Source organism: Monodelphis domestica, chromosome 5, assembly GCF_027887165.1.
Source record: "Monodelphis domestica isolate mMonDom1 chromosome 5, mMonDom1.pri, whole genome shotgun sequence".
Classification (NCBI taxonomy): Eukaryota; Metazoa; Chordata; class Mammalia; order Didelphimorphia; family Didelphidae; genus Monodelphis; species Monodelphis domestica.
Window position 1 is genome coordinate 278,414,449 of NC_077231.1, and position 20,060 is coordinate 278,434,508.

The 20,060-nt window shown below is 40.7% G+C and overlaps 1 pseudogene; it reads right to left on the minus strand.

The window, feature by feature from the left end:
- Positions 1-10,906: 10,906 nt before the first annotated feature.
- On the minus strand, positions 10,907-11,384 carry LOC100616700 (60S ribosomal protein L21-like; annotated as a pseudogene).
- Between the last annotated feature and the right edge of the window lie 8,676 nt (positions 11,385-20,060).

The following is a 20,060-nucleotide window of genomic DNA, read 5'->3' on the forward strand; positions in this document are numbered from 1 at the left end:
AGGCAACATGGTGAGTGATTTAAGGCAGGACTTGAATTAGAAATTTCTGCCTCAGTATAGTGCCAGGGCCCTCCCAGATGTGACAAAATGCCCTCCTTTAGTTGGAGTATTTGTGTTTCAATGTGTAGTTCGGTGATTATAAAGATAAAACAATGCCCTACCCACTATCTCACAGGGATGGCTGTGAGCATTGAATGAAACCAGAGAGAGGAAGCTCTACAAGGTACTATGAAAATTATGATTAGTCATACTGAGCCAAGGCTAATTAAAAGTGACCTAGGCAAGTTGGTATAGGAAATTCCACCACCACAAATTTAGACTGTCAACTATTCAACAATGTAATAGTCTTGGAAAGTTTCCTGAACATTACCTGACTTGCCCAGGGTCATTTATCCAGTATATGTCCTGTGTTTGACTTGAAACCAGGTGGAAATCTGAGTCTTCCTCAATGTAGCTTCCTATAAGTTCAGAGTTAAACTAGTCCAGTTTTAAATCTTGAGGAAATGAAACACTATATAATATTTAAGAAATATGAGAAATCTAATTCTATAAGCTTTTAAAATAATAGATAAACCATTAATGGTACACTCAAAGAGGCAATGAGTTGGCCACATGGCCAACCAGCTTTCCCAGTCACCAAATTTCTCTGCTACCCATTCTGGTCTCAGAGAGGCAGAACAGCACAGAAAACAATTCTTTAAATACAACCTTATCTGTTAAAACCAGTCACAAGCTGGCTCCAATTTACATCTCTAACCTTAGTAAATATTATTTCCCTTCGTGCCTTCTTTTCATTCCTGTGGCAATAGGGAATATTCCTAACATATGACATTCCCCCACCCATTAGTAGTGCTAAATTGGGAAGAACCTGATACATACTTAAGAGAACAGTGTTACAGAATGCTTAGAGTGCTAGAAGGAAACCTGGGATCCAAATACTACATCAGATCCTTACCAGCTGTTCCAACTGGCCCAAAAGGAAGGCTCTTCCTTCACTCTACTGCCCTACAGTTGGCAAGGACTAATATCAGCTTGGTAAGTCAATCTTTCAAGTTCAGAGACTATATGTATAAAATGGGGTTACAAATATGGTTGACCATGGGGTCAGGAGGACATGAGTTCAAATTCTGCCTTTCATATTTACTAGTCATATGACTATGGGCAAATGACTTAATTTCTCTGAAGCTCCATTTCCTCATCCATAAAATGAAGAGCAGAGTAGGTTGTACTTTTTTCCCTTTAAGGGATGTCAACCTAGAAAAATACAGAACCACTAAAGTAGCCAGCAAAACCATATCTTTAATCAAGAAAGAGATATGTTCATAATAATAGGCTGCTACACAGCCAAGCTCCAAATGCTACACAGAGTTGAAGCCCTGGGGCTCTGGGGACAATATCTCTGGAAGAATCACCTCCTGAGATGATTCTCCAAAGAATAATAGAACAGAGGGATCTTATATACCTTTTGGGGAATTAAGCACATCAAACATACAAAGATAGACTGTAAACAGGCTTGGGAAAGAGACTGTAGCCAGAGGCAGGGGTATCAGGGAGTAGTCTACTACAATGGATCCAAAAATGATGGTTCCTGCACAGATGTTGGTCTTCTTGGGAACTGATCTCTGATACAATGGAGAGAACTTCTAGGACAAAAAGAGTACTTGACATTTGACTGTGTCTACTACTCCCACCTAAACTGGGAATATTAATTACTTTAAAGTCTATTGTTCTGTCTGAAATGGTCAGTCTGGGAGGAGTTCTCAGGGGACAGGGGCAAAACTGGGGTTCCCAAAAACCCAGTTGACAGGGGGCACAGAGGCCATCCTGAAATTTGGTTGGTTCAGGGATTACCTTTACTTCCTTGTCAAAGGAGGCAAAAATTTTTTTTAGTGCTGATTAGATGTTCTTGTGATTTGGCAGAATTTTCAGTGCCCCAATCTGTGTGGTGAGGAACATTTTTTTAAGCCTTTATACTGGTCCGGGAACTGTATGCCTTTCTTTACTAATGGTATGCCCCTAGGGAACATGAAAACCAAGGCGAACTGTATCTATTTGAATTGATGATGGTATCCTGTGACATCTTGTATTTTTATTGAATTTTATAGTCCATGAATGTTTCATTGCGTTCCTGTTCCAAACCTGAATGTTGGCCTGAGCAGGCAGGGCCTGGTCCAAAACCAGAGGGCTGGACCAAATAACCTCATAGGTCCTTCCAGGGTCTAAATCTATGATAGCCAGGTGATCCTATGACCTCCCTCCCAAAGCTCTTAGGAGAAAAGTCTAGCAAACTTTAAAGTGCTATTATATAGAAAGGCTGAGCATTGCTTGCTAATAGGAATGTATAATAATGGCAGACACATAGGTCAAAATTGCCAACCCCATCTGGCTCTTATCAATCTTGTTCCCTAGTTGAATTGTTTTGCAACCAAGAGAATAATGGAGGTCCTCTCCACTCATCCCCAAAACCAAGCTCAACAGGAAACCCTTGGTCATAGCTCCAGCTGGTACCTTTGTAGTTTTTCCAATTGAAACCCTGGGGAACTGGCCCTAGGGACCCAGGTATATAGATAGTTACTTAAATCGGCATTTAAACATTTAAATCAGAGCCTGAGAAAAGGAGTTCAGAAGCTAGATTATAATCTGCCTAGCAGCTTCTCTACATAACTGAAGGGTGGAGGTTTCTATTTTAAAAGATCTACAGATAATTCCTAGGTTAAACTAAAGGGTTGCCTGATCCTTCCTATCCTCTGAGCCATCCAAGACCAGAAATAAAGTCAAAAATTGTAGCTGCAACATTTGGCAGAGAGATCCTGGCTGTAAGGTGTCCCTCTGAGGGGCCAGCAGTTTACCTGATGACAGCATTAAAACCTACCTGTGGTTCTCCAGTATCAGTGAGAAGGGGTTTTCCATGTCTCTAGGCCACATGTGTTTCTTAAATCTCTCTTGCCATGCCTATTACATGTTGTTCCTATATGTGAACCCTCCTCTGCTAGTGGCATGGTATTCTGTGGGAGAGTATACTCTCCATATGAAGGATATTGACTTGAATAGAAATTGCTTTGAACTGACATTTCTTCCACTTTGCAGAGAATCAAAGATTCAGACCTGGAAGGGGACCCTAGAAGCTCTCTAATCAAACCCTATTCCCTGACTTTATGAATTAGAAAGCCAGATCTTCTAAGCTATATTAATTTATTCGCCTAAGCAAGGGAGAGGAGCAGGTAGTTTTTCAGAAGAAGAAATTAAAGTTATCAATAATCACATGAAAAAGTGTTCTAAATCTCTCCTGATTAGAGAAATGCAAATCAAAACAACTCTGAGGTACCATCTCATACCTAGCAGATTGGCCAATATGACAGTAAAGGAAAATAATAAATGTTGGAGGGAATGTGGCAAACCTGGGACACTAATGCATTGCTTGTGGAGTTGTGAACTGTTCCAACCATTCTAGAAGACAATTTGGAATTATGCCCAAAGGGCTTTAAAAGAATGCATACCCTTTGGGATCTAGCAATACCACTACTGGGTTTGTACCCCAAACAGATTTTTAAAAATGAGGATGGATCTGTTTGTACAAAAATATTTATAGCTGTGCTTTTTATGGTGGCAAAAAATTGGAAATCGAGAGGATATCCCTTTCAATCGAATGGCTAAACAAATTGTCATATATGATGGTGATGGAATACTATTGCATATACTATTGTATTGTATTGATATAAGTAATGATGAAACAGATGATTTCCTAAAGAACTGGAAAGATCTACATGAACTGATGTGGAGTTGCTGGGAGCTGTCAGGCCACAATATCTTGACACAGTCACATGTGGAGGCCAGGAGATCACAAAGTGGCTCCTTGGCAGGATATAATCATCCACTCAGCCCCCTCTGAATTACTTCTCTCATCAACATCCCTTACTAATGGAATTGACATGATTATTGTCCTCTCCTTAGTCTCAGAAAAAGTAATATAAGAGCAAAATGCTTACACACTATTTCCCTAAAATATCACCAAAAGATCAGACTCACAAAACCAAACCCAAAAGACTATCATGGGTTAACTTTTGCTTAGGTATATAATTCCTAACAAAAGCTTTGTCCACAAAGGATATGCCCAGAAATCTCCAACTCCCATGCACATAAATTAATCCTCCTAAGCCAATACATAAATCATTCATAAGGATAAGCCTGTACAATATGCCTTAGTACACCATGCCTCAGTGACTTGATTTACCAACCAAAACACTTCTTGGAAAACTTCCCAACAAACTCTGAAAAATGATTAATCTAATATTAAATCTGAATTGTGTTTTTTGTACCCCTTTGATCTCTTCACTTGGTTACTATGATTGTTAATTGTCTCTAGAATTTCTGATTGATTATCTATTTTTATTAAAGATAATAAGTGATTTTCTTTGATTGTCTGTAAGCTCAAGCTCACAGGTTAATGAGAAAATTAAGCCACCTGTGACAAAATCATTTGTCTTGTGCAAAACCTTTGTGCATCCTGTCAGAATCAATAGTTACAATATAAGTGTATATAGAATGATCACAGAATGTTAATCAAATGATTTGTCATTAGTTAATACGTCACTTACCCAATTATCTGCATTTGAACATGTATGCTGAATAATGTAGCTGTGTGCCAAGAAAATGGGTATAAAAATGAAAACCAAACCTGGGCCAAGTGAAGCAGCCATTCCATGCAGAGCCTGGCCCTGGGTTGATACATACACACAGTTGTCTTCCATCATTTCTTTCTGCCTACACTGCTCCACCTACTGAGGACCCCTGGATCTGTGAGCAGGGCTGGACCCAAACCCTCTGCATGGAGTGAAACAAGCAGAACCAGGAGGGCATTATGCATAGCAACTGAAACATTATGGGATGATCAAATGTAAAAGATCAAAAGTAAAGTAATGCTATTGACATCCAGAGAAAGAACCGATGGAGCAGAAATACAGAAGGAAAACATATGATTTATCACTTGTTTATTTAGGTATATGTTTGGGGCTTTGGGTTCTAATAAGATTATTTACTTACAAAAATGAATAATATGGAAATATGTTTTGAGTGATAATACATGTGTAACCCAATGGAATTGCTTGTCAATTTAGGGAGGGGGGAGGGAAGAGGGGAGAGGGGAGAGAGACAACATGAATCATGTCATCTGTAACCTCCTATAGTTGCATATTAATATTTTTATGGGTGGACACCTGAGGAGATTGGAAACTGAGGGAAAATAGATAGGAGAGAGAGACTGAGAGTGAAAGAGACAGACAAAGGAATAAAGACTCAGAGACAAGGAGTTAAAAAATATGGGCTCCATTGTACGTGCCCCTCTAATGGAACTGAGAGAGTGCTCTATACCACATGCCCTCCAACTCTTATTGGAGAGTTAAGGAATATGGAGTGGGAGGTAGCTAATGAACACGTGACATGGCATAGGCTTTAACATTGGCTCAATTGACAATCAGGTAATCAAAGAGGAGGAGGTTAATCAAACATGTGACTTGGTAAGGAATGTGGTCTAACGCGGTGGGAGCTAGGACCCTGTGGCAAATATTGTCCTGCTCAGGAAGTCTTTTGTTCTTTGGAGTGAAGATTTGGAAATACAATAATCAAAAAGTAACATGACCATGAGTCTGGTATATGAACACATAAGATACAATATCAATACACCAATCATACTTTCAAGATGTTAATATACCTGGTATGCTACACAATCCTAGAAAACTTATGTGGAAATTTGTTACTGGAATGAAATAAAAAATAAATAAATAAATATTTACTTACCTAAGATTAAACTGGTGGGTAAGTGCAGAAGGCAGGATTTGAATCCAGGTCCTTTAACGCCAAATTCTATAACTTTCCATTGTCTCGAGATGTCCCTTTTACCTAGGCTGGCTAAAAAACAAACCAACATTTCCAGACTATCCACCTATGGTTACAATGTCCCTCACATGTATGGCATTGTTTGGGGTGGGGGGAACCCACATCTGAGGTAGAGTCATGGAGGTTACAATAATTAGGCTATAAAGGCAATGCCAATGGCCAAAGAAAAATAGGAAATAGAGGGATAGTGGGGATAAGGGGAAGTAGAGATAACAGCTAACATTAATATTGCCACTTTATGATTTGCAAGTGTTTTACAAATATGATTTCATTTTATTCTCATAAGAACTATGGAAGAGAAATATTATTATTTTAAAGTCTTACCTTCCATCTTGGAATCAATACTGTGTATTGATTCCAAGGCAGAAAAGTGGTAAGGGGTAGGCAATGGGGGTTAAGTGACTTGCCCAGGGTCACACAGCTGGGAAGTGTCTGAGGCCAGATTTGAACCCAGGATCTCCCATCTCTAGGCCTGGCTCTCAATCACTGAGCTACCCAGGTGCCCCCTATTATTTTTTTTTTTAAAGAAAAAGAGGTTTTTAACATCTAGAATCACATAGCTAGTGTTTAAAGTAGGATTTGAACTCATATCATCCTGTTTTGAGGTCCAAGGCACTTTTTCACCTAAACCAAAAAGCCAGGAATTAGAAGTATCTCCCCAAGTGTGGTTCAGGTGCCTATAAATTTCAACTATTTGAACTGGGGTCCAAACAGGAGATCATTTTTATGCCTCATAAATCAGTTTGGGGACAAAGATGGTATTTAATTAAGATTTAAGATAGGAACAGCAGGTACTGAAGGCTCAGTGGATTAAAAGGAGAGAAAATTTGGCAGGGTCTGATGGAAATAATGCAAGAGTATCTAATGCTGTTTGGAAACTTGATAGTACTGGACCTGACAAACATCTGTGACTTAGTGCTTTCTAAGTGTAAGCTAAAACCATTCAAGAAGACAGAGCTTACCAAAAGTTAGGTTTACTTGTAAAATCTCTATGTGTTAGATCCCTCTCTTGCCTGGGTCTTCAGTAAGGTTCCTTGTATACACCTACCACTTGTACTGTGTATTATTAAATATGGTGCCTGAAGAGAACCAGGATGGAAAGTTAAAAGGAATTTAGGTCATGTTCTTGGAGCACATCTGGGCAATTGAAGACATTGCCCCACAACCTGGCTAGAAGTCTCTTCCTCATTTCTGTTCTTGCTTCCAGTTAAGGATGATACTCACTGGGGCAGCCAGGTAGCACAATGGATAGAGTGCCAGGTCTGTAGTTTAGAGGACCTGGGTTCAAATTTGACCTCAGACATTTCCTAGTTGTGTGACCCTGGGCAGGTCCCTTAACCCCAACTGTCTAGCCCTTACCATATTGATTCTAAGACAGAAAGTAAGTGTTAAAAAAAAAAAAGATGATACTTATATCTGTTACCCTAAGACTTAGCCAAGTTCAATCACTTTCCTGGAAACAGAGGAAAGAAGTACAAGTAAAGTTATCCCCATTTTATGATAGAATAAACTGAGATTCAAAAGTCTAAGAGGTAAGAAGTACAAGTAAAGTTATCCCCATTTTATGGCAGAATAAACTGAGATTCAAAAGTCTAGATGATTTATCCATAGGCACATAGCTAGTATACATCAGAGGTGAAATTTAAACCCCAGATTTCCCAACTCTAGATCTGTTTATTGCTCCACTATGATCCTCTGACAATCACATGCAGCCTTATATGTGATAGTCATTTAGGAAATGTTTGTTGACTTTGAAAATTCTAGGGGACGTAGGAATTGGTAGTCCTTTGGAACTGACCTTTGTTACTTTAGCATTTCTAGAACTATGACTCTTAGAATCTGCAATGCCTTTCCAAGCTAAACTCAGATGTGTGGAGCCTTTCCTATTTTTCTCAGATGTTAGTGCCTCAATCTGAGATCACTTTATTCAGTATATCACCCTGTATGTAGGACTGGGATTGGTCTGTGATTTCTTTGGGACCCAGGGTTATGCTAATAAATGTTTAGCCCTCTTCAGAGACTTTTGCATTTAATCTGCACAGTTAACATATTCTCTTTTGTTTTCTTAAGTCTGGGCAAACAACAAAACAACAAATCAAGACTTGATTTGTAGCATTTGCCAAACACTGAAAAATTTAACAACTGACTTCCTCCAAGATGGCACTCCCCGGCTGGCTCCAGTATGTCCATGGTAGCATAGTGGTTCTAGGACTTAAGTTCTAAGACCCTTTTATACTCAATAATCATTGAGGACCTTCTGAAGAACTTTTGTTTATATGTGTTGTATCTCTCAATGCTTACCATTTTAGAAATTCAAATATGCTAAGAGAAATGATGAAAGGGATGATTTAAGAGACCCTTGAGAAGATTATATGAACGGATGCAGACAGAAGTGAACAGAACCAGAAGAACAACATATGACAATTTACCACCTCAGGAAGCAGGAAGGGAGGGAGGTAGGGAGAGAATCTGAATTACAAAATGTCAGAAAACATTGATTCTACAGGTAATTGAAAAAAATAAAATTGAATAAAGAAGAAAAGGGCATTGCTTTTCTTTCTTTTTCATTGTAGTCAGGAACGACAGATTTTGATTAATTGAAAAAGGGAAAACTTAATTTAAAAAATTCCTGTCTCGGGTGGCATCAGTGTTGATCAGGGAACCTGAATATCACCAAGAGATGGATGGGGACAGGAAAGTGTAGAACAGTGTCTCTCCTACCTCCCCCACACCACCAAAGTGAGCGGGATTATTCTGGCAATTTGGATTAAAGTGAATTGTAGTGACTTGAGGTGTGTGTGTGAGGGGATGATGAACAGTTAGTTTCTAGAAGGTTATGGCAACCATCTGGGTAAGGGAATCCAGACTATATGGTGGTCCTAGGGAAGAAGGAAAGGAGTTGGGGAATCTAGCTAGCACTGATTTGGCAGGATGGATTTATTCAGGCATGGCTAGGTACTGGATATAGAGGAAGCCAATTGGGGAAGAAAGTTTTCCAGCATTGGAAGTTGGGGGGAAGGATCAGAAGAATGCTGATGAGATAACATAAAATGATGAAGAAGGGATATTTGAGAGGGAGAGACAACCACTAAATTTTCTCCTCTAGTTCCCTTGCTGAAGGACTGAGGTGGCATGGCAGGGTGGTTGTATCACATCTTTTCAGAGATCCCCAATTCCTGAAAAAGAAAAGACACATCAAGATGACTGAAGACCAATGGCTATGGACACTAATTCTGCTCACCAATTGACCTGTAGGAATAAACTTCCTCCTGCTGAGAAAATGTGCCAAAATTGTGGGTGAATTGTTCCACCAGCTTCTCTTGTGGGCCATTTGAGAGCCACATTCATCCCTCAGTTGGTCAGCTTCACCCCAAAACATGAATTGTTTGTTTTCCCTTCTCGGAGTTTTTCTGATAACAAGTCCCTCATATGGGCAAGTTAAGTCATAGGTAATAGATGCCCAAGTTAGGTAATATAGACCTAGTGCTGTTTTACCATCTATAGTACTGACATCTTGGGCTTGGCTTGGCTTTTCATGTTGTGCTTTCTGCAGCATATTTTGAATTACTAGGAAATAAGGATATGATATTTACTTCTTTTGATTTCACTGTGACTTGGAGCTGTGCTCACCAATGCAAGGAGCTCCTCTTCACCAAAACAAACGGAAACTTGTCTGTAACCTGTACAATTAATCATAAGATTTGCAGGCACGTACACAGTGCTTTAGGATTTGTAAAGCACTGTGGATCCTTGCACCAATCCTGTGAGAAAGATACTTTTATCACTGCCTCTTTACAGATGAGGACACTAAGACTGAGAGATATGCCCAGAGTCCCCTCCACAGACCCACCAATGTCATTCTATCAAGGGTTTTTAATGGAGGTAGACAGATTAATCTGGGAAGACACATAGAAACATAGTCCTGGGACTCCTGATTAAATCGATTTTAGGAAAGGAGGAGGGATAACAGCCTGATTACAAAGGCTCACTGACTGGCCAGAGGTTAGGGTGACTGAGAAACTTAAAAGTTGGTTGTCTTTAGGCTGCTCAGGTGGCTCCAGTCCTTCAGACCTTCCAAATTCAGTCCTCTAGCAGAAGGTATTTTCTGGGCCCTAGGCAAGACCAGTTCATAGTCAATTCAGCCAATTCAGTCTTTGGAGTTCTTTGTTTTTTGTATTTTAAAAACACTAAGAGAGCCAGTAACAGGATTAACTGGAATAATGTTGTCACACTCCACTAGTAACTGTTCTGAGACAGGATTTGTTCTTCTTTATTCAGAAGTCCAATGTTCCATTCACCAACCCACCTAGATGCCTTTCTTTTAACCCTTACATCTTAGAATCAATACCCTGTATTAGTTTCAGAGGCAGAAGAGTGGTAAAGGCTAGGCAATGGAGATTAAGTGACTTGCCCAGGGTCACACAGCTAGGAAGTATCAATTTTGAACTCAGAGCCTCTTGTCTCTAGACTTAGCTCTCAATCCACTGAGTCACCCAGCTGTCCCCCAACCTAGATGCCTTTTAAAGAGTTGTCTAAGACAACTTAAAAGAGAGCTAAGGCAAGTTCAGTTGATGGTCCCTAATCTTCCCCATGCCATACCGAAAAGGAAGTAGCAGGTATAGGACCAGGCAGTGGGGGCAGGTGAGCTATAGAGAGGGGAATAAATGAATAATTTACTAGATTCTGGAGATGGCAACTCAGAACAGCCAGCAGAAATCTGTGAGGGTCAGGAAAATCAAGATGAGAAAATTTAAATTCCTTATCCAATGGGGTTGTTATTGCTCTTTAGTCCTTTCAGCCATGTTAGACTCTTCCTGACCCCATTTGGGGTACCCACAATAAGGCAGGACTTGAACTTTAGTCTTCCTGGTGCCAATATGTGTTGGGCTCTATCCTAAGCACTAGGGAATTTCAAGAAAGACAAAAACAATAGCCATCCCTGCCCTCTAGGACTTACCTTCTTTTTTTCCCCCTTCACCATCCACAGATCTTTTATTTTTATTTTAATAGGCATTTATGCCATAATTGCATAGGGGATTAGTTCCAACAGCTCAGGTTTCTTGCCATTGGTTCTCACAAAGTCTGTTTTCTTGGTGGAGCAGGCTGACACCTCAGTGGAACCCAGGTGCCTTTTTCTTTAGCTTTCTTCTTTTTCTGATCAGTTTCCTTCCCTCACTACAGGAAGCTATCTCTGCTCTTAGAGTGCTTAATATGCTCAATGCACATTAATCCTCTTGGCTAGAATCTTACCCTTAACCTGTTTGTTTACTATAATGCCTACAGCATGCTGAGTATATTATAGACCTGTCCAATCTTGCCATGGTAACATTTGTGGGGAGTTCCCTGCTGAACTGTGCCCATACCCCTGATATCTCCAATATCACCCTTCTTGTACATTCACATATATGTAGCCAAAAGAATGACGCCATGTTTTCTGAAAGGTCTAGAAAACAGTAGCATGTCCCCCTTCTCCTTCCTTTTGTGTTTGCCATTTTGGCAACTCACTGGAAGATCATTGGAAAAGCTAGGACCTTACATTCTAAAGAGGGAAGAGATAACAGACACATAAATAGATTTAAATACATGATGACCTTGGAGGGGAAGGAACTGGGGGAAGGAGGGAAGGAACAAGGAAAGACTCCTGACACAAAGAGACATTTGAATTCACTAATGAAGGAAGCTGCAGATTCTAAGAAGAGGAAGAAGTGGGAAGAATGTGCTGGGTTTAGGGTGGGGTGGGAGGGGACAAGAGCTCCAAAGCCCCAGAAACTTGTTTTGAGGAGGAAAACCTAGTAGCCTAGATTGATTGAAGTATACAGTATATGGAGGAGAGTGAATAGATGAAAAGACTAGAAATGCAGGCAGGGGCTAGCTTGTGAACTTTAAATGCCAAGCTTAAGAATTCTTATTTTATCTTTGAGATCATAGGGAGCTACTGGGCATTTCTGAAGAGGGAGATGACAGAACCAGATGTGACCTTGGGGAAAATGTGAGCAGCTAGGCAAAGGGGAGATTAGACCAAGAAGAGACTTGAGACACTGAGACTAAGGAAAAGGTGGTTGTGTTAGGAAATGTCTGGTTTAGGTCCCTTATCTCAAACTTAGTTGAGATTGTATAAGGGGAAATTTTTAGGGTTGTGACTTAATCTAAATTTAGTTGGTTGCCAGGGAAAATCCCAAATAAAATACCCAAGTCAATTTGGAATTTTTATGGTGATTTAATTAATATAGAGGGAAGGAATTAAGAAGAAGAGAGAGGGAATGGGTACAGGATTTCTCCTGCCTAGCCTGTGCCAGAGGGAGTTTCAAAGGTCTCTGCCATGAGGTCTTTTCAGAAGATTAGAGGCTTCCTAAGAGGATAGTGTTTGGAAGGTAAAGGAAAAATAATCAGCCTAAACTCAGAGAGAGCTCAGAGAAGAAGCCTCACCTTAACTAGGTTACTAAGCTTCCCCAGTAGTGTATCAAGGACATTCACCACCAAACCCAGAAAATAGCTACTGCCATGCCACCTCTCCTCGAAAAGAGGCCGAGAGAGGAAGTGACGCAAAATATATAGACCGATTTTACAACACTTTCCTGCATCTCACATGAATCAATGGTAGCTTAAGCTTGACTTAGGACAGTCCAGGGGTCTGTCAGTTGTTTCTGATTTGTCATTTGCTAGCACATATCTGTCATAGGCCATCCTTCCCAATACTTAATCCTTAAGTAGGGGTGTAGACATTCCTGTTTTGTTAGACTAAGCAGGGTGGAATAAATCTAAAATTCACAATTGGAATGAGAGGGCATTTCCAGAACATATCCTCATAGCTTTGGTTTGGTAGATGGTAGTTCTCTTGCCTCTACAGTGCCCATCGTGGTCCTCTGGTAAAGTTTTCCAGTTTTTTGCACTCAGGTGATCTAGATGCTGTGTCAACAGCCAGGACCAAGCTGATGTGGAGGATGATTTCAATCCCTTTTTTTAAACCTTTACTTTCCATCTTTGAGTGCATATTGGTTCCAAGGCAGAAGAACAGTAAAAGCTAGACAATGGGGGTTAAGTCACCTATCAAGGAAATGCCTGAGTTCAGATTTGAATCCAGGACCTCCCATCTCTAGGCCTGACTCTCAATCTACTGAGCCACCCAGTTGCCCCCTTTAATACCTTTTAAGGAAAAGAACTAACCCTGCCCACAAGGCCCAGGACTTTGGTAAATAGTCCTTTTATTAAAGCCAATTGCAATAGTCCAGGCAAGAGATGATCAGGGACTGAACTAAGGTGGGAGCCATGAAATTAAAATATTCCTACAATCATAGAATTAGAATTAGAAGGAAACTTAGAATTTTTGACTTATTCCTTTTACAAGTGAGGAAGCTGAGGCACAAGATAAGCAATATCCCCTTGCTCACACTAATGTAATGAGAAAAACATGAAATGACTGAGGAAACAAAAGTTTGATCTTCTGGGCAATAAATGCCAATTGCCCAACAAATCAGGACCAGGTCCTTTTCTTAGGTGAGACTTGAATCCTGGATATAGGGGAGTCTTGTCTGTATGGACTTACAGACTTTTATACATAAAAATAATTAATCAAATAAGTCTAATTAATTAAAAGGAAACAATACAACATTAAATAATTTTATTTCTAACTGGATAAAAGATTAGGACTTGCCAAGATGGGAAGGGGAGAGCAAATAGATGTAGTTCCCTGAATTCAGGAAAGAGGAACACGGAAACAGTAGCTGATCAATATGGGGCCAGCCAGTTTTCAGATAAGACATTTGGGTTACTTGAGATACAAAATTAGAAGAAAACTCCTCATATCAGTCATAGGATCTGATAGCATTTCTGGTCAACATGACCTCGGTCCTTGGTTGAGATTTCTAAACAGGTACAGGTGGTCCAATTTCCTAGCCACAAAGGGCTGGGTTCAAGCACTACAATAAGGTTTTTCTTTGACTTCTCAAAATTGAATACGCTTTTCTCACAAGACAAAATTTGGAGTAGACCCAACATTGAATAGAAAAGGAACTAAACTAGATCCAGAATCAAGTCACAAGATGGAGTGAGTGTGGTCACTCAGTTTCCAAAATTAACCACTTGCTATCCTACTCCCCTCCATCCCCCAATGTTCTCATATAACTAAGTGACTAAAGGCAGCATTTAAACTGAGATCTTCCAGATTCTACTTCAAGTACTCCATTGCCTACAAGGCTCCACTTCTCTTTCCTATAGTACTTAAGTGTCAACATGGAACCTAGAAACCCCAGACTTGTAGTCTAGTAAGATCTGATGAACCCCAAGTTTTAGGACTAGCTTGTGAGTTGGAGACCCCAAAGTTTGTCCTTGTTCTGTTCCCCCGAGAATCCACCCTGAAGAGAATCTCAGGCTAGCATTTCAGACTGAATAATGGACCCCAAGATAAATGACAACCCTAGTTAGGTGGGACTAAGCATAAACAAAGTGACTCTTTAGTGCAATAGGCAACCCTTCAGTCTCCTCAGTCTTGTAAGCTGAAGGTTCAGAGTTTGATCCCTGAAAGGGGGATGTGATACAGTGGGGAAGCTTCTAAGGCAAAAAGAGTCACTCAGCTTATGCTTAGTCCTACTCGTTGGCTTAGCAAAAACCCAGAACTATTAAATAGTCAGAAAAATCACTCTTTAATTAAGGAAAAGGAGTTCAGTGTGATAGTAGGCTTCCACACAGAGCTGGACACCACATGCCTACCCAGAGTATGAGAGTTGAATTCTGGTTGCTCTGGAAACTGACCCCTGAGGAAGCCAACTGCACTAGATTGGTCAACTCCAAGGAGCTATTAAAGTTGGGAAACTTGGGGGCAGCTGGGTAGCTCACTGGATTGAGAGCCAGGCCTAGAGCTGGGAGGTCCTAGGTTCAAATCTGAACTCAGATACTTCACAGATGTGTAGCCCTAAGCAAATCACTTGACCCCCATTGCCTAGCCCTTACCACTCTTCTGCCTTGGAACAAAATACACAGCACAGATTCCAAGATGGAAGGTAAGGGTTTAAAAAAAAGTTGGGAAACTATAATACCTTTCTAGATGAAACTTGGGGGCTGAGGAAGAAAGAGATAGTTGATTGGCTTTACAATGGTAACAAAAGAGATATTTAACATCAGATGGGATTAGCTATTCCCACCCAAACTACCTTAAAGTCTATTGTAGTCTGTTGTTGTCTCTCAAACCGAGGATGACATTGTCTTTGTGGGTTTTTTGTGCATGATTTAAGTGGAAAAGCCAATGCACAGAGACAGTCCCACTCTCTTGGCGTTGGAAGCCTGGGTCCAGTGGCACGAAAACTCGTTACATCTGGAGACTTCCTCAGCTGCATTGGATGGCCATGTTGTCTTTTGTGCTCCAACACGCCCTAAGCACTCCACAGTGCTTTGCTGCGTCGCCATCTCAGCTGTTGAACCTTCTTGTTGATTTCTTCCATCTGTTCCGCCGAAGCAGTCTTCACGTGCTGGGTGAGCAAAGCCCTGGTTCACCAGGGGTCGATGACCTGAAGGCTACCCTCACAAGGTTTAGCCGGCCTGTCGAAGCCATTGCCCAGGGTTTGGCCGCTGCCGCATGCTAGCAGCTACTGGGAGCCACAAGTGAGAGCTGGGTGTCAGGTGAGGGTCAGAGGCTGGAGAGCTGCCCTAGGAGGGCAAGACAAGCCCTCCATACCAGAGATATTACCCCTCCCTGAGCACCCCATACACCCCATTGTAGTCTAAGAGGCAGTGAAGTAGGACTTTCCCTCAGGGGGGAACTCTCTCTCAAGTGACAAGGCCAAACCAGGGGTCTTCACCTTTAAACTAAGTAAACCGGGGGTCATTGAATCTTTCTAGGCTACAAGTTTGGGGGCTTCTAGATTCCATGTTGACACACCTAACTAGGATTTTCATTTGCCCCAGGGTCCATTATTCAGTCTGAAACTGCTAGCCTGGGATTCCCTTCAAGGTGGATTCTCAGGGGAACAGAACAAGGACAAACTTTGGGGTCTCCAATTTACAAGCTAGTCCTAAAACTTGGGGTTCAAAAGATTTTACTAGGCTACAAGTTTGGGGTTTCTAGATTCCATGTTGACACAAGCAATATTCCATCACAAAAGCCATTTTAACTAGATTATGACCATATCCAAGAAGAATATAGGTACTGTTCAAATACAAAGATACACAGGAATAAGCTACAATATGACTTCAATTCAATTAATGCTGTTGGGAACCACTGTGTGGAACTGGAGTTTGGTTGAAGGATCAGTTCTTGCCAGCCCATTAAAAAATTGGGGTCCAAATCTGTATTTTTACTTTCATGGGGCAGTGGAGTCAAACTCAAATGGAAACAGATCCCTTTGAGCTTCATACTTGACTGTGATCATCTGACTTAAGGCTGAGAATATAATTATTAAAATAGTAAATTGACTGATGATGAAACATAGTGTGGTAGAAAGTGAGCTAGTTTGGGAAATAGGAAACCTGGTCCTTGTTAATAATGTGACGTTGGGGTCTACAAGTGGCAAATGACCCACTTAAGCTCCTTGAGAATCTACTTCCTCATCTGTAAAATGGGTATGATAAAGCTACTTTGTCAACTTCATGGGCTTTTTTGAAGGAAGGAAGATTTTTCGAAGGAAGAGAAATGAAAATATTTCATAACCTAGAAAATGTTATATTAAAATGAACATGAAGAAAACCTGTAGGCAAGCCAAAGCAGGCTTTGAGTTTCTGGGGTCCTGTTTTCCCTTTAGCTTGTAACACAAGGAGTTCCATAACCCAGCTATTGCCAAGTTGAGAATTCCTAATAATGAGTGATTCATCAGATGTGGACTCCTGACTTCAAACATTCACTAGCTGTGTGACCCTGGGCAAGTCTCTTCATTTTTATGTCTCAGTTTTTTCATTTAGAAAATAAGAGAGTTAGACTCAATCGCCTCTAGGTCCCCTTTTGTGGGGTCCACATTCAGAGGAAGAACCATGGGAGCAGAAACACAGAAGAAAAACAACTGCTTGATCATATGGGGATATAGACTAAACAATCACCCTAGTGTAAATATTAATAATATGGAAATATGTCTTGATCAATGACACATGTAAAACCCAATGGAATTGTGTGTCGGCTATGGCAGGGGGGTGGGAAAGAAAAATAACCTAAATAAATAAATTAATTAACATTTTCTAAAAAATATAAAAAGAATCTACATCCGTATCCATAAAACGAGTATGATAAAAGTTTCTTTGTTAGATCCATGAGGTTTTTTGAAGAACAAGAGGTATAAAGGTGTTTTATAACTTAGAAAATGGACATGAAGAAAACCTGTAGGCAAGCCAAAGCAGGTTTTGGGTCTCTGGGGTCCAGTTGTGTGAATTTAACAATAATCTCCAGAGAATTCTAATTCTAACACTCTTCTCCCTTTAGCTTGTATTACAGGAAGTTAAGGGTCCAGCTGCCAAGAGCTACCCATTGCTAAGTCAGCCCAAAGGGATGTCTTCAACCAGAGGTCCCAGAGGGAGATGGGTGGTAGCTCCAGAATTCATAGCCTGGGGTTCTGATTCCATTTCAACTTTGCTGTTTCCTCCCACTGGGTAGGAGTGACTATTCATCTCTCTATTAAAGAGAGGTGGAGTTGCTGAACTCTTGGGTCTCCAGATTCTCATTCCAGTGTGCTAATTTTTGGGCAGATGACTCTCATAAAATCAAGATAATGGTATCTTAGAACCCATCACTGGCCCACTGAAAACCCCTCCAAGGTTATCTGGGCTAACCTTTTCTCCCTGGGAAGATGGAAGATGATTGATTGCTCAAGTCTTGCTTGTGAGTTTGTCCTGAGGTATAGAGATCCATACAGAAGAAAATCTTGCCATCACAATAATCCATTTCCTACTATTCCCCAGCACTGTGTTTGAGAGATACGTAGGGGTCCTCAGAGGTTATTGCCCAATGTCCCAGAGCCAGTATATTGGAAACAAGGTGGAATCTTGGGTCTTCTATCATTGGTCAGTTCAACAATTTGCTCTATTCCAGCCCCTCCGGATAGCTCTTATGCCCTCTCAAGTGGATTTTTGGAACTCATTTGGGAGTAGTTCCCTACCAAAGCAGAAGTGAGATGGGCCCTGCACTCAGAGATCTACTAAGGGAAAATAATACGTTGCCAGATAATCTATGCAGGGTATTTCCTGAATAAATAAACAATGATTTGACAGATGTGCTAACCACTAGGGCAATAAGGAAGACCTTCCTGAAAGAAGAAGCCCTTGAGTTAAACCTCAAAAGGAATTAGGAGTTCTGAGAAATAGCAATGAAGAAGTAAGACCTTCCAGATACAGGGGAACAATCTGTGCCAACCACAGGCAGGAGATGGAATCTTGGCTATGAGGAATGCCAAGTGGGCTATTTTAGCAAGAGAGAGAAAAGTGCTCCAGAGGAAATAATGTGTGGTTCATCCTGGAACAGATTAAGCATTGAATACCTGAGAAGACATTATTTTGTCCTAAAGGCACAGTGTAGCCACTGATGTTTCTTAAAGCAGAGGGTTGATTCCAAGACCACCTTTTAATCCCTTAGCTTTACACTACAATGGTTAGCTAGATTCTCCATTTAAAAATAAGGAACAAGGGGTGACTGGGTAGCTAAGTGAATTGAGAGCCAGGTCTAGAGGTCCTAGGTTCAAATCTGGCCTCAGACACTTCCAGCTGTGTGACCCTGGGCAAGTCACTTAATCCCCATTACCTAGCCCTTATCATTCTTCTGCCTTGGAACCAACACACAGTATTGGAGTATTGATTCCAAGATGGAAGGTAAAGGTTTAAAAAGAAAATAAAAACAAGGAACAGGTACTAAGAAGGGGAACAGTTGGGTTCTAAGGTGAAATTCTGAAACCAGGTGAACATTCCTCTTTCTTCTTTCTGTAGCTGAAATACACATTTTATATTATTTAACAACCTGATCCTGATGTCTAATTCCAGTCGGTCTTAAGTAAGTACTGACCCAAGTCATGTTCAGATCTGCTTGTATACAGGCAAAGCCAATTTTTAGTTTTTAAAAGAGCTATTTTCTAACATCACGAGTGCTTTTTTATGATACATTTTTAGTTTTGATGGATTTTTGTCATTAATTTAAGCAAGAAACAATTACATAAACTCCATGAACTTAGACTGCTAGGGGTCCTGTTGATGGAATAGTACCCAGATTCACAGGACCTAGAGTTGGCTCTCAATGGGAACTAGGGGTTCTAAGAAGTAGAGACGAGGAGGTAAAGCACTGCACATATGGGGGAACAATCTGTATCAATCACAGAGGCAAAAGATGGAATCTTGGCAATGGGTAACACCAAGTGAGCTATTTTAGCTAGGGAATGTTCATGCTGAAAGAGATTAAGAAGAGCATTGAATACCCAAGAAGATGTTATTTTGTCCCAAAGGCACCGTATGGCCAATGATTTTTCTTATGCATAAGAGTGATTCTAAGAGCACACTTCATCATGTCAAACTTTACCTACAATGTGAGATTATCCATTAGAAAACAAAACAAGGTGTGTGTGTGTGAAGGAATCTTTGGAATTGTAACAAGGGAATCACTTTAAAAGACTGATATATATTAATTTAAGGTCGCCAAGGAATCAGCTATGTAATTCCTAAATGAAAAACTCAAGTCAGCCGTCAGCCTTTTTTGGAGTTTAATTACAATAGGAGCAAGAAAGGAATTAGAGATATATATAGAGAGAGAAAGGGGAGAGAAGGGAATAGGGCTTAAATACCCCTTCTGTTTAGGCTGGGCCAAAAGGCCCAAGCCCTTAGATAGCTGGGGCAAAGAAAAGAGATCAGTCCCTATTACTCACGTGTCCAAAATGGAGAAACAGTCTCAGAGGCCCCCACCTTCCGCTTCCTTCAGAGCAAGCTTCCTCAGAGCCCAGGAACCACACCGACCAAAAACTCAACCACCTCCCTCTCTCCAGACCCTCCTATCTTTAAGGACACCATCCAAGTTGCCTCCCCTCAGTCCTCACATCTACCAATCACTCTTCATCAATTTCCCTGTCAATGGAGGCTCTCGCTTAACCCAGGACCGCCCAGAGGTTTCTGGCTTTTGCACATGTCTGTTGAAGGTCATATTTTTCAAATGATTAAATCTTTACTCCTTTGTTACAGCCCTTTCTAAATCCTGTTAACTTGAGTATGGTAGAGATTGG